The following is a 16,544-nucleotide window of genomic DNA, read 5'->3' as shown; positions in this document are numbered from 1 at the left end:
CTCATTAAAACATACAGTTCACCAAAATATTATTTTAAAACTTAATTTAAGCTGTCCCAATGTATACTATGAATATGGTATATTGAATGTTTTTAAAAAGAATAAGAAAAGAAAATAAAACTATCATTTTAATAAAGTGAGATCCATCACCATTAAAATAAAATTGTTGTTGACAGGTTTTTCACTAACCTGCCATGACAGAAATCCACTTGCAGATTCAGCACAATGGTGGACACTGTCAGCCCAGGGGATATTCTCCCAAAACAAACTGCCAGTGTTCAGCTAAATAAAAACAAATTGTAATACATGAACATCTTGATCATTAATGGAGAAAAAAGATACATACATTGTCCATCTTATAGTTAAATCAATGTATGACCACGATATTTATGCCATGACTGATATCTGGATAGGTTGACAAAGGAATGTAGAACTAATATTGTTATATTATATATATTTATATTTATTCACCAAGGCTATTCACATAGTTCCTTTTCAATTTAATTGGAAAAGACAATTCACGCCTCATTTAGAAAGTCTATTGAATTGGCCACTAAGCATATAATTTATGAAACTATCTGTATGGCTACCACATACCTGATCTGCGAAATATACTAATTGTTGCAAATGATTACCTTTTACAGATACACTTTTCCTTATCTGAAAAATCCCTTTCTTTAATCATAATATCCAATAGTTCTGTTTCTATCTCTAAATGTTTGCACAAAGACGTACAGTAATACTGCAAGGCACACACTTTGAAGTTTAACAGGAAACATGATTATTCTATCTATAATTAACATCTGTAAAAAAAAGTGCATTAAAATGACCAATTGATTTGATAGAACAGAGACCTCGGGTAAGACAATGCTGTTACACCCTGCTAATGGAAAAAGGCAGACTTAATAAGTAGTTTTTTTAGCATGATTTCAGTAATGTGATTATCCAAATACTAAATGCTAAATTCGGACCTATCTTAGCTTTTGCCCACTACATCTGGATGATCATGAAACCGGCTTAATTGCTTAAGCATGTTAGTCTTTCAGGTTTCTGCAGGTCACTGTTGTTAAAACTTGCACAATGTTACAGTCCTTCATCTCCTCCAGAAATAGACATTTTAAAATAGATATTGAGTAAATATAATGGGTGACAAATCCAATCGATGATCTTTTTCTCTTCTTCACTCAAAACAAACAAATCTTTTTACGTTATGCTCAAACAAGTTGGCAAAAAGAAAACTATTAGAAGTTTGAAAGTGGATTTTTTACATAATGTCACCTGTTTACTGTTTAGTTCCTGCAGTGTTTTGCGTACATCAGCACGGTATCATCGACTGTCTTAACTTTGCACCAGTCCTTGCATGCCTGTTTCAAAATCATTATGTCACCAACTGAATCAATACCTTTTTTTTTGATAGTGATAGTAAGTGCTGATTAAGAAATATTTGACAAAATAAAATATAAATTTGTACCATGATTACAATAATAGAAAACAAAATGGAAATGTCCAGGTCAACTAATGCCATGTTTGCAACAAGTTTGTTGCTCTTGAGTGAGTGTTAGCTGTTTAAGTCAGGGCTTATGGTTGTGTTGGTTTTCTTTATATTTTTATTTGAGGAAAACCATGACGGATATTGTTTTGAAGGCAAAGGCAAAGCAAAACTTGGTTACTATAACATACACTTTTTATACCATGTTAGAGTATTCTTGCACCATCCCATTTGTTTCTACCACCTTTTAATTTTAAAAACAGAAGGTATCAAGAAGAAAAAAATGCACAGAACGTAGTCATTTCATTCATTAATTTATAATTTTTAACCTGATTGTCAGTAGGGGTTCCCAAACTGTCAACTTATTGGCATTTTGAATCACCGCTCTGGTGGCCTAGTGGTTAGAGCATCAGGCTCGGATGCGGGAGGTCGTGGGTTCGATCCGCGGCCGAGTCATATCAAAGACTTACAAAAATGGTACTAACAGCTGCCTCGATTGTTGCTCGGCATTAAGAGGTTAGTGTGAGGACTGGTGGGCCTGGTGTCAGGATAATGTGGCTGGGTGGGACATCATGCTACATGTCTGTGGCATGATGCCCAGTGCTAGACATCACTATAAACTGTCACACTGCAGTCATCGTAGCGATAAGACTGAAAAATTGTTAAAGCTATGTTAAAAATCCAAATCACACACACACACATTTTTAATCTCTAGCAACATGGTCACCATATCTCCTTAGGCCATTCAATGTTCACAAGGACTGTATGTGATGTTGCTCATCCTCTTTGAAATCTAATAATTCCGTAAATTTTGGATTCACATCTCTTTGAACACGTGTATACAAGAGTTCTTCCTATTTATGTGTTCAATTTGTTTTAGAAATATTAAAACTAGAAATTGCAAATATTGGATATAGACACAGTTTTGTCTGAAATAGACTATTCTAGAAATAACAAATGGACACCGAACAGTCTGTTTGTTTACATCAGAAGCTCCTGTCTGCATTGAAATACCAATAAACGGACAGTGTTAGGGACCCCTTGGTGTCAATCAGGTTAGAAATTATAAAACATTGAATGCCTGATTTGTGTAAGTATTTGCTGTATTGCCAAGTTAATTAGACATCTGTATCAAATAAAGGGGGTGGAATAAATAAAAAATTAAAAGTTATGCAAATCCAACATGTTAAGAGATAGCGGCCCCGGTTGAGTGTCAGATCAACTCATTTCAAGTGATGAGTCAAACACTGTTACAATTTTTGGGGGTGAATGTAACTGAATTAGCATACTCATTCACAAATGTGGCCAAAGAGAGAAAGACAACCAAGTAAATACTTGATGACATCAAATTGTTTTACAGATACATTTTATTAATGAGAAGCTAGTTTCAGAGTTGTAATTAATTTGTAATTATTGAATTGGCACTCTGAGATTTCCTCATGGATGAGAATAAGTTTCACTATTACTTGCAATGAAATGAAATCATGGCATCACTATTTTACTAACAGCAATAAAATAAGTGATTGTCGAAGATAATGGCCGCTTCACTAAGTAAATGTTCTGTTTAAAAAAAAAAGGAATCTTGTTTGATTGTGAATTTGAACACATAAACTAGTCTGGTTAAATGCTTAGTATTGCATTGCATTCCACTAGTGTAGAGAGTACAGCAGCGAATATATGGATAAGGGATCCAGCCTACTAAACAATGACATATAGCAGTAATGTAACAAACAATGTTTTCACATACACATGACGGTTGTTGAAACCTGTTGGAATTGTTATCGATCTCTCAGTGGTTGGGCATCTTGAAAATAAAGGTCATTTTTACATAAAAGAAAATAACTTAATTAGAAAAAGCACTTTATTGACAGTTTTAGCCAACGCGATTTTAAAATTAGTATTCAGCCATTAAACAGACCAGCTAGCCCTATCCCCCTTTGAGGCTTTCACAGTGTCAAGCAAGGATGGCATCATTTCATATAGTTATGGAGGTCCCTCAATAAATTACACCCTTGCCTATAGCGCAGTCTGTTTTCGAACCTGTGGTGCATGTGTTATCAATGGAGTGGTGTATATTGCTCTTTTTATGCTCAGATGATGCTTTTTTGTTGCTTATATTAATAATAATTATGCTTATACCTTTATAGGGGGTTAGCACATGTGAACCTACAACAAAGCAGTTCAGATTCAAATTTAATACAATTTTCATTCGATCGGGTACCCAGGTAACTGATCGTTAGGTCTGACAGGTACTTGGTAGAAATTTCCCAAAATTTTGACATCTTTACATATGGGCGGATATGCAAATAGTTTAGTTATAATTAATCTAATTGAAAACTATACAGAATGAAATCTTTCATTTAAATATTTTAATCTAATTGGAAAACATCTCTGTTGTAACATAAAAAAATCTTTAAAAAACTTCACTAAGCTATAAGTATTGTAATTTTGGGGGATAATTTTTGTAATTATTACTTATAAGTGTATTATTGCAGATCATATGTGTTTGAAAGAAATAAAATATATTAAAGATGCAAATATTAATAATACAGGGACATCAAAAACGATTCGTTTATATACCCTGAACTAAATGTCGCATCTTATGTCATGTCAGAGGTCTCGCTAGGATTTTTAAACTAAGAGTCCAGGACTCCCATTTTGGTAAAAATAGGAGTCCCATCATCAAAAGTTGCAGTCCCTTCTTTCCTACAGAATCAGCACAGACGTGAGAGCATCTATTTTTAGATGGAGATGTTTTCGTAATGTAATCACTCACTATAATATAGCTTCATTACAACAGTCCATTGACAGGATCACAAATTTATGGTTTATTTATTTGTATATGTACTTGTAGTAATTTTAGGCAAATAAATATTATCTGATTTGCTGTTTTTTCCCATATTTTCGCAAATATGTGTCAAGTCAGAAAACAGCTTAGACCTTAAAGCGCATCTCGCGAATTCCACAACATAGCATTGTCCCATACGTTTCTGACCTAAATAATTTGCATTTTAAAGTTAAATCTTTAATAAAATAATACCTTAGCTTTGGTTTCAATGATTTGTATATTTTTTCTGAATATATTTGCCCGATGATTTAAGAAAACAGACAATCTAATAAACTGGTACATCCCAGACTTAGCGAAGTCCGCCATTATTTCCCGTTAAGCCTACTAGTTCACTTACAGTTTCAAACTAATTTTATGGCGAAATAATAGTGTATAAGAGGCATTTAATATATATTCAGATCACCGATTCTGATCTTAAAACACAAGTTTGTATATTTTATCATCAAATGATAGCATGCAGGAAATTGATAGTTGCTACCTTACTCGGAAAAGGGTTAATGGTCAATCAGCTATCAACACATAATGCTTGTGAATGGGCAAGAGTTTGTTTGTCAACGTAACTGATATAAAAACAAGGCCTAGCTACTGATGCCTTGATGAATACATTTCGCTACAACACTAAAACTAACTGGGCTAAGGCAAGGGGCATTAAAAAAATATAGTATGGTCAGTCAATGTACCTCTTAAATAATCACAGGGCGAAGTCGTTTTCGCTTTCCTAACAGAAGGCGAAGTTTACATTTTTAGGTGACTTGTCACCCAATTACGAATGGCATTTTGTCTAAGTCTCAACAAGCCTTGATTCTGAGGTCATGTGCATTGCTTATTCCGCTACATTCGGAAATGAACACAATAATGCAAGCTAAAGTTGTTTATTTGATGTACTTTTATAAATGACCGCATGTACATCTCTGGGTCTTTCTGCCTCTAAATTCAATCGCTGTAAATATCTACATTTTCCCACGCTGCCGCCAGTCAAAGCCTTTGAACGTGCCGCCCATCTATTGCATCACGTTCTTTTTTATGTACTCTTATAAAATGGCAACATGTATGTATCAAGGGGTCTTTCCGTCACTGAATTATGTCATTGTAAATATCAGCACAGCTAAATGATCAATACGTTTTCCCACAAAGCAGGTGGCTGAAACAGGACTGGCAAGTCTTTGAATTTTGCCGCACACCTATTACATGCGTACGGAGGACTCCCGCCTCAGTGATTTTCTGTGTCCCAGATCAAAAATTGGCATCCAAATACGCGTAATTAAGCGTTTCCGAGATCTCTGCATGTGGCATGTATTTAGCAAATGGAGAACTCGCTTTGGGAAAACTAGCCCTAGGGTGGCTGGTAAATTCGCTCCAGGCTGAGAGAGAGACAGAGAGAGAGACAGAGTTAGAGCGCTTCTCTGGAGAAGTGAGAGAGCTTACTTGTATATTGATTTCCAGTCAAATTTATACCTTAAGTGTTCACAAATAAATCAATCAGTTATCATTAATAACATCAATTCTCAAAAAAGACGAAATTGTCAATAAATACTGGCATAGTTATCGCCAATTTGCTTCATGTACCAGTTGCATAAGCTCCAGCAGGTGGGGCTTAAAATGTACGTAACATTGCATGTAGGTAACATTGCATGTAGAAATAAAAAAGTGTTGGATTTTGCACCTCAAAAAGCATCTTACATAGTTGATTGAGGGGGTAGGGGTGCTGATGCACGTCAGTGAAGTTAGCGGGCAAACAGACGGAGTGAAGCCTTCGGATCATCCCAACATATTTAAGTTATTCTAACCCAGTTTTGTTTCTATTAAAAAGGGTATTTGGTGATATAATTTCGTTATTACTAAAAATACAAGGTAGATATTAAATTCCAATGAAAATAATTGGGATCATTTAAAATAAATAGTTCAATAAACAGTTACAATGTTTTTTTTTTTGGAATGGAGACAAAGCTTGTGAGGTAAATTAGGAAACCTTAAAATAATCAGATATATGCTGAAATAAATGAGGCTGCACTTAAGTTTTTACTATCTAGGATACCACAAAGATCATTATATCATCTTGTTTTTGGTAAGTTTCAAACAAGCAAGTCTGATATAATGATATAACACCAAACAATGGTGACATTACTATAGTACAAGTCACATGGGTCATGTATGTGCATTTACTCATTTTTAATTAAATATAAATATTCTTTTAAAATTTAACACTAATTTTATTTAACCAAAGTCTATTCTATCCTGCTTACTGAATGCTCTGCACCTTAACTGTCTCCATGTAACTTCCAGACAAATATCTATCGCTAAGGACTTTTACAATGGTGGCCATGTACTGAACTTGGGTCAAAATAAGAGCATGTCCAGTGTAATCATCACAATCGAGGGTAGTACGAATTTGTTTATCAATATGTGTAGCTTTCATTGTGACATCACAGTGCGCAGCATTCAATCTAGATTGTACTGGATCACACCTTTAGGTTCATTTTGTCAAAATATATACGTACTTTAATATTGATTTTGCCGCTGGGACCTCTAAATAAGGACCTTCCAAAGGAATATGGATGTATGAGAATCCAAGTGACGTGAATACTTGCTACTCAATGGTATGTAGAATCAAATTATAAAAAATGAGACCCATTACTGAAATAGTTGGTGCTGAATGCCTACATGTCCTGTGTGACTTGTACTATAAACAGAATCAACAACAGCTGAAAGTTATTCTGCAATGACCGGCAATAATAGTCCAACATACACTGGGGATAAGTAAACACTTGCTATAGAAATGAACGGGGGGGGGGGGGTATATCTGAATTTAAGCGTGATTAAGTCCTAAATGATGTATGTGTATGTGACATGTAGCATGATGTATCTCAGTTATTCGGTAACTGAATAATTCAAGAGGAAATCATATAAAGCGGTATCCATCATAGGGCGACACCTCTAAATTAGTGTCACTGATCTTCGGGGCGACTTTTCATGACACCTGGAATGATGATTTCTCCAAGGGACAGGTTCTCCATGGAGCTAGTCCTACATGTAAGACCATGACGCTGATATTTATGTTTTGGGTGTCAGGACTAGCACTAAAACAAAACCAACATGTGCTTTGTCTTACACTGTAGGACTATTCATGGGGCGAGTGATCCCAAGGCGAGTTCTCGACTATAATACTTATTTCAGCGGCACGAAGCAGTTAAAGTTGAAACTCAGGTCAAAGCTTAGTCCTACCTGTAAGACCTGACGCTGATATTTATGTTTTGGGCGTCAGGATCTTAGCAGCAGGGAGGGCGAATCCTACAAACTTTAGAAGGTTCCAAATCGTAAACTAAGGCCTTCATCGAAACGAAAAAAAATAAATCATCCAATGATCGAGTTAGCACAGCGCTAACAACGTCGGGGGTTCCCCTCCCGGTTAGCGCTGTGTTGACTCAATTATTGGATGATTTTTTTTTCGTTTCGACGAAGGCCTTAGTTTACGCGACGAACCCAACTTGTTGTCGCGCCCTTCCTGCTGCTATCATTTATCCAAAAATCGTATCAAGGCCAACTCGGTATCTTGTTCTGGGATCATGCAAATTTATTGTTACAAATCCGTGCGGAGTTGCTTGCGCTCGTGAAAAGAAATTTGTAAACTTATTTGTATCCATATCACCGCTACACCAGGTGTGAGTATCAACTCCATTAAACACAGCAAAAATATTACAATTATCTCTGATCAATTTTGGTATTTGTGTATATCGCTGAGTTACATAAATCACATCTGTGTTTTTGTGTCTGCGTCTGGAAAATATCCAAGATTTGATTGTTTATCAAGCATTACATCATCATACACGAATAAATTGTTAATAAACCCATCAATGGAATCAACACTCGGTGCTTCATCGATATCAGTGATAAATTCAACAACATCGTCTCCGTTTTCATTTAACGATTTTGCATTTTCATTAAAATCCTTTAGTACATCATAGCACCGCTGGTCATCTACAGACGGAGCTACCAAATACAACTTATCCCACCTAAGCCATCTCATTATCAAATTAAGTAGCAGTTGTGTTTTGCCGCTTCCAGATGGTCCTATAATAATCATACGAACAGAATTTGGTAGTGCAGCATGATGCTTAACTGGTTCTTGTTTTCGTGTCGCAGAAAAATCAATTACATTCATGGTATATAAAAAGAATATGGATTTATATTGTGTGAAATGCAGGACACGTACCCAAACAGGTGATCTAACAACCATTACAACAAAAAATAACAGATCAGCGGTTACGGGTAAGTGTGAACGATGCGGTACAAAGAAATTTAAATTTATTTCCAGTGACAAGTCAGTGCAGTCGGGTTTAAAAAAAAAACGAGGAGGTGATATTGCGGAAAAATTACCAGGGACTACGTGGGCTAAATACCCAGGAGAAAAACATCTTCCAGGATATAATTACTGTGGTCCTGGAACCCGACTTGATATCAGACTTGATAGCCAAGACCAACCAAAACCAGGTGAGTATCCGATAAATGTTATTGATAAAGCGTGTTATGCTCATGATTTAGCTTATCGAGTAAAGGATCTACAGCATAGACATATAGCAGATGTTAAATTAATTCACGCGCTAAATTCCATCACGAATAATACTTTCAAGGAATCACTGGCTAATTGGTTAGTAAGATCTGCAATGAAAGGTAAATTAGCGCTAGGTGCTGATAATTAATTATAATGGAATCGATTTATTATTCCCCAAGAGGATATTGGAAAGGTAACGCAGCGATTAGTAAACTCGCCGAAGCAGCAAAAGTCGCACGTGTCACTGCTAAAAAATGGTTATCCCGACAGGCAATATAGCAAATTTAGCTACCACCGCCTAAGCAAATTCAATTTGCACATTTTGATGTTAGTGTTCCTAATGAAGTTCATCAAGCTGATATATTATTTCTACCACATGATACCGTTAAAATCCAAAGACGTCAAATAACATATAAATACGCGTTAACTGTCGTTGATGTTGCAAGTAGATATAAAGAAGCAGAGCCGTTTTCAACAAAAACAGCAACTGAAGTAGCTTCTGCGTTTAAACGAATTTTTGAACGAGGACCCTTGCAATGGCCACAGTTGTTACAAGCTGATCCTGGCAAAGAATTTCAGGGTGTAGTATCATCGCTGAAGAAGCAACATAACGTCACCATCAGACGAGGACATACTGCAATTCATCGTGATCAGGCAATTGTTGAACGATTTAATCGAGCACTTGCTGAGCGGTTATTTGGATATCAATACGCGAAGGAATTCATTCAGGACAAGAGATCTCGCGAATGGGTTGCAAGATTACCAAGCGTAATAACCGCGTTAAATAATGAGATTACTCGAACAACCAACATGAAACCCATTAGCGCAGTCACAAAAAACATATACCCGTACAAAGACGTGATTTTTCAACACAGCCAGTGCTGGGAAATGACATTGTGAGATATTTATATGAGCCTGGTGAACCTGAAGGCGGTAAAAAAAGAGCGACTGATCCTATTTGGAGTATTACCACACACAAGATATCTAACATAACAAGATCCTCGGGTAGACCCGCAATCTCCAGACTGGATTCAACTGCTCCTCAACGTGGACTTACACGTGAACAATTACAAGTAATTCCCGAAGACACACAATTACCGCCCAAATCAGTTAATTAGCGCCCCTACGTCGATTACATTCAAGACAGGTCAGCATCACACTTTCTCGTGTATGACAGCGGCTGTTATCTTTTCTATCTCAGGTAAATTGTCTTGGATTATTACTCGAGTACTGCCATAACATTATACAATTACAACTTGCACAGTGATTATTCTGCCGTTGTTTCAGCGTGTTAATAAATTAAACGTCGAGATCAAAATCGCGTTTGTTTGGTTTTTGTCACTTTGTTTATAATCGGCTATTTTTTTTTCTTATTATATCCTTATCAATATCATCATTAATGGTTTCTGACGAGTCCATGACGAATCTCCGCAGTTGAGATATTATTCTAACTCGAGACACTGCAAGATAAACCAAGTTCGACCATTCGATACAATCATCAACGATCCAAACAACTGTATCAGTAATAGTTAATCCTTGAGATGAGTGAATCGTCATTGCGTATCTTAGCGTCCACGGAGATGGGTAAGCGTGTAGAGCATCCTCAACAACACTGACATCAACTACGACAATATCATTCAACACAAGATTCTGTTTCCTTGATTCGGTCTGTCCTGGTATATCAACGTCAATATTCTGCCGTCGCATATCAGCTGGTCGATAACACAGCGGCACTGGCAATGTTGGAAATTTTTCTTTATGTAACTGAAACAACCGCTGTTGAAGTGTGTCTCTATCTTTCTACTTAATACCATTAAATCGTTTGGTCTCCATGTTTCCCAAAAGTCGTTCATAGAGGTTTCTGAAATTATTTTACGCGCTATTTCACACTGAATTTTGTTCGGTTGTGGTCTGATTAATTTTTTAAAGTCCTTTAATTCTGCATCGAGAGATCTATAATCATCAGTTACCACCGAGTAGTAATCTACAAAATTCTTCAACCAATCGTGTGGAGATGGCCCAATAAACGGCGGTAGTTGACCGTGATCTCCGCACATTATCACAGCTGTATTTTTCAATAACAACCAATCGAGAAATGTTTTTAATATTTCCAACGACACTGTGCACACTTCATCCCAAATGATGATCTTTGGAATATATTTCTCTCCCATTCGATCTGGAGTTCACACACCGCCGTTGTATTTGAAAAAGCTGTGATAAGTACAAGAATTAGCTCCTCGTTGTTACATCTCCCTGGCGAGTCTGTGTGTTGGTGTTAGCACAATGATATCATCGTGTTTCTCTCGAAATAATTCAATTACCCGAGTTGTCTTATCAGAACCTCCCGGTCCATTCAAATAAACCTTTTTGTGTCTGGATACTGGATGATACACGGATGGCTCCGACGATAATTCTGATAATTCTGATTTGCGATAACTATCTTTAACAGCAACATCCGCGGATTCACAATAACAATGTAGCATTTCCTTTTTTATTCTCCACGAACCCCACGATTCATCATTGCTTGTGAAATGAGCCAGTAATTCTGAATATTTTTTATTCAAGTAAAACGAATCCGTAGCAACTCTGACCGCGGTGTTAGGAAATCTATTTATCATCGATAGCAAATTTATAGAAACATAAGCTAGCATCGAAGATCTTAAATGTGTATACTGAGGAGATTCTCCATCAGTGTAACTAACAAATGTGCCCAGTCGTGTTCCGTCAGACAAGTAAGCATCTTCCCGATTACAAAATATATTTCTCGCAGCGGCATCAGCAATTATAAAATCTAATTCAACATCGTCGATAATCAATCTCGTACGGTGTCGTTTATGATCATATGCACCACCCTGAGTAAATTTACCGATTATTTTTCTACCAAAATCCTTTGCTGCTTTTTCACTGTTGCTGACTTTAATCCTCAGAATATTAGGAGCATCATTAACAATGACATCAGCATAAACGTTTGGGCATCCCGTGCATATTCTTCGATGACTTCATCTACACTGATACACTCCGTTGTTGGTAACCAAACTGAGTTCTGCTTCCGATATGATATAATTGCTTCACTGACCGTCAACGATATTAATACGCGGTTGTCGATCATATATTTCAATAACACTACTGGTGCCCAGCGTCGCTCCAAGAAGTGTCTACCAAACCAAATATAACAACAGGGATGAAGATTCTCGTCAAATTCAAACGACGCTACACGAGCAAATCCTGTCAGGGGGAAATCAGGTAACGATCCATTAATCGCCACTCGTGTCATCTCGTTTGTAGGATGTCCAAATCGCGCAAAATACTCACTACACTCGCCGATTCCGAGAAAACTTCCCGGATAACACGCGGTCATGTCCACGGAAATCATCTCATTGATATCATGCTCAGTGTTCCATAAACCACCGTGACCATACTCGACACAACTCGCCTGGGCATCTTCGAGAAACTCAGCGCGTGTTGGTTTCCATGAATTCTTTTCTCGAGCAGTATTGGCAGAAACTGACGGCACTGTAAAACAATTGGTGAATAATTGCTCAGTGTTTTTTGAAAATTTCCGTGCAAGTTTTTTTCATTTCTTCGTGAAGAGATTTTTTACGATATAATTCAACGTTAGGCCTTACAAATTGATCATACTCACCATCTTCAGAACTCTTAAACAACCACACTGATACGGGATCATTTTTACTTATTTGGCTGATAGCATCAAATATGTCCCCCCGGGAATTTTCCCCAGAGTTCTCTGACGAGTAATTTCTCACGACACGATTTCGTGGAAATATTGTTACTGCGCTGGTCCACGCGTGAGCGTTATGATCAATGACATTTATTGGAGCTCCGTTCCGATTATATTTCGATTAGTATAATACTTTTCCTGATATTGTTTTTACGGTTATTGGGAATTTTAATATTTTTTCTAACTCAGCGACATCGTTTACTGTAGCTCTCTTATCCTTGACTGAATCAGCCCATTTGTTTATTTTTTGACGTCGTAGATCGGTTAAACCGTTTCCACGCTTCACATTTGTAAAATATTCCATTACTCGCTCGGCTACACAATTCAGCCTTGACGAAGTCAAGGACGAAATTCTCATCGGAGCAAGATCATTAATGTTAGGTCTATCATTTAGTTGATAAATTCCATAAATAACCGCGGTCACATGATACGATCGAGCGTAATATGGTCTGTCAATCCCAGTTAACATTCCTGGTTTGGAATCTTTACTTAACACAGGGGTTTTTCCATTAGCAAGGACAGGGTCACGTTTGTCACGGATAATCCATGTATCGGAATCTACTTGCACAATAAACTTTATTCTGAAAAGATATTTCTGATTAAGGTAATCGATAATCGTTTTCGCTCGTGTATCGTTCATCGTAGCATCAATGACAGAGTCCTTGACAGATTCAAGGCGTACAATTTTGAACGTAGACCACACGTGATATGCTCCATCATCACGAAATTCTTTTTTGGCACCTCTGATAATATCAATCAGATCAGTCAGGGCTCGCCTCCCCGAGTCAGGGGTTAGTCTGTCAAGATCGAATCTAGAAGCTTTCCAGGGCTTGATTGCAGATAATCTCTCAAACTCATCCATTTATAATTAAGACAAACATTTAAATAAAAAATATTATATATACAATGTCTCAAACAAGAAATAAGTGTAAGTGACTGATGGTAGGATCTGTAACTGCATGTGGCAAATCCTGCGTAAACGAATTCTGTAGGCAACATTCATAATGTGTTCGTAATGGTAGTTTAGGACCAATACCCTGCTTACGATGTGGTGTCGGAGTCCGGAGAAAGACACAGTTACGTGCTAGTTGTGGTGGTAAGCGATAAAGGGAACTTAAAAGATATTATGATTAAAAAAACCAGACTCTGTCAGCGGCAGAGTTATAGCGTGCGAATGGATTATCTAAGCTTTCAGACAAATTATAAATTAGACAAATACATTATTGTATAAACGAATCAAGAATTTGTCATTCTATCATTAAGAACTAAGAAGCGTCTCGTGATGGAATAGTTAGGCACTGTATGTTGAAAAAAACAGTTGCTATGGTTGGTAATGCTGGTTATCTACAGTTCAAAGTTGGGAATAAAATATATTACAATCATAGGTTTGTATCTGAATGTTCTTTGGAGAGATCAAAGATGGTCTTGTGATCGATCATGTTGACGAAAAACGTTAACAATAATTTATCTAACCTACAAGCTATCACACAATGTGAGAATGTTGCACGTGGGAATGCTGGGGGGAGCAGAAAGCCTAAGGCGGTTCAATCTTTAAATATAGTGACCGGGGAAGAGAGAATTTTTCAATCAATGACCGCAGCTGGTGAGTATTTCGGTATTCACTCGTGTTCAGTCCAACGTGTTACAGTTAAAATAATCAAATCAACTTTTCCATACCGGTTTGGAAGCTGGATTTCGTTTTGCTATGTAGACGCAGATAACGGAGAAAACTCTGCAACGATTGTGTAAAAGTCAATTATGGAATTCTCTCTCTTAAGATTGCGCAACCCACGTCATTACCTTTACAGGTGATATATTATCCAGAAAAAGAACTAAATTCAGGTTCTATTATTTTTTTTTGGTGTGGCGAACCGTCTATTTTAGACACACTACAGGTAAACAATTCTCCGTCCTACCTGTACGGATTATAACACGAAAGTAAAACATCTCCAATTACTTCCCGTAGATTTTAACACAGGCAGGCGTAATCGTTTATTTACAATAAATAATATTTTTTTCTTTTTCACAGACAATATAGTTGTTTTATTAAATTCGTTTGGTTTCTTGGTTCATCTGTATTTTTTATGCGATTATATTTAAGAAAAAGAGAAATACAAAACAGGAAACAAGCCACGCCCATCGCGTGAGCTATTTTTGAATTTCCATGTATCAGTCAGTTTATATACTATAGCGTCCGTATTATATACTGGGGATTTTCGAAATCCAACAAAGTTACACACCTTTCGCCATATCACCATGTGGAGGTGATATTTTTCACCTCACGGGATTGATTTGGAGGAAGGTGTGCAAATCAGTTGAGCGTAGAATATAACCCCGTATCTGTCTGTACTGTCCTTAGTATAAGTCATAGTTAAAAAATACATATTGTACTGTCCTTAGGATAAGTTAGAATTAAGATTATATGTTGTGCTGTCCTTAGGATAAGTTATATGTGCCTGCTGATCCGGCTAGAATGTTATAAGACAATCTAAGGGACCACATAAGGTTGTACTGTCCTTAGGATAAGTTAGAATTAAGATTATATGTTGTGCTGTCCTTAGGATAAGTTAGAATTAAGAGCATCCGTCAAACCTACTAGAATGTCATAAGACAATCTGGGTTGTTGTTGTTGTTGTTGTAGGGTTTAACGCCATTTTTCAGCACACGATAGGCTATACATGGCAGCCAGTATTAATGGTGGAGGACGAACCTAGGAAAACCCCGGAAAGAACCACCGACCCATGAGAAGCTACTGGCAAGCTTTCTCACATACCCACGTTGGCTGAATCCGTGACTCGAACCCACGCAGACAGAGGTGAGATGGCAGTGATCCTTAACGGAGAGCGCTTTAGACCACTCAGCCACTCGGGGCCCCTGGGGGGGGGGGGGTTACGGTGTAAATAGTGTAAATACAATGTTGTGCTGTCCTTGGAATAAGTTAGCATTAAGATCACCCGTCAAACCTACTAGAATGTCATAAGACAATCTAGGGAGGGGGGACCGGTGTAAATAGTGTAAATACAATGTTGTGCTGTCCTTATATGTATTCCTCTGAACCTCTAGCATATCATTTGGTAAGCTAGAGGTTCACATGGGGAATGTTTAGTCGTCTTCGCAAACACGCCTTCTGGACCTTCTAGACTGTTGTTTGACAGGTTAGGGGTTCACATCGGGGTTGTGTTTCCGTGCTCCTGAATCTGGTAGGATGTCATAAGACACCCTAAAGACTCATATGGAGATGTGTCGTCTTTAGAGTAAAAAAAAGCACCATTCTGGACTTGCTAGGATGTCATAAGACAACCTATAAGTTCACATAATGGTCTAAAATATTTTTCTTTTAAATATATAATATTTGGTATAATGAATTACGAAAATATCAATGTAATTGTTGCTATTAAAAAACTAGAACATGACGGTATAAATCTATCTGATGAATTAAATCGTGAAAAAATCATTTCTGATTTTGAAACACTGCAGGAGGCTAAACACGAAGGGAGATATATTCTGCCATCACAATATAGATTTATAAAGAAAATTCAGACGGCGATGTGTCAATCACTAGCCACAGTAGAAGAAACGTCAATAAAGGAATTTGTTTCGTTGTCTCGTGCAATTGAAAAGTTTAGGTCAGAATTATCTCTTGAATATGAAGCAAAAAAGATAATTCTCGTGTGAGACAATTAAGTAAAATTATATCAGATCGTGAAGCGATCGAAAATGAAAGCTGATTTTATCAAGTACGTGGAAATCAAGTAAGTACGTGGAAATGATATCGAAAGTAAAAAACTGATTACAGTAAAATATTATATATGTTTTTTTTGTTTTTCACTGACAATATTATATTTTTTTTACTGAAAATTGCTGGATCTGCACGATTTTTACTAGCTAAATACATTCCGAATTGAAAGCGTCGACCGGT

Source organism: Sinohyriopsis cumingii, unplaced genomic scaffold (assembly GCF_028554795.1).
Source record: "Sinohyriopsis cumingii isolate HCF-2022 unplaced genomic scaffold, ASM2855479v2 utg002371l, whole genome shotgun sequence".
Lineage (NCBI taxonomy): Eukaryota > Metazoa > Mollusca > Bivalvia > Unionida > Unionidae > Sinohyriopsis > Sinohyriopsis cumingii.
This window is presented reverse-complemented; position numbering follows the sequence as displayed.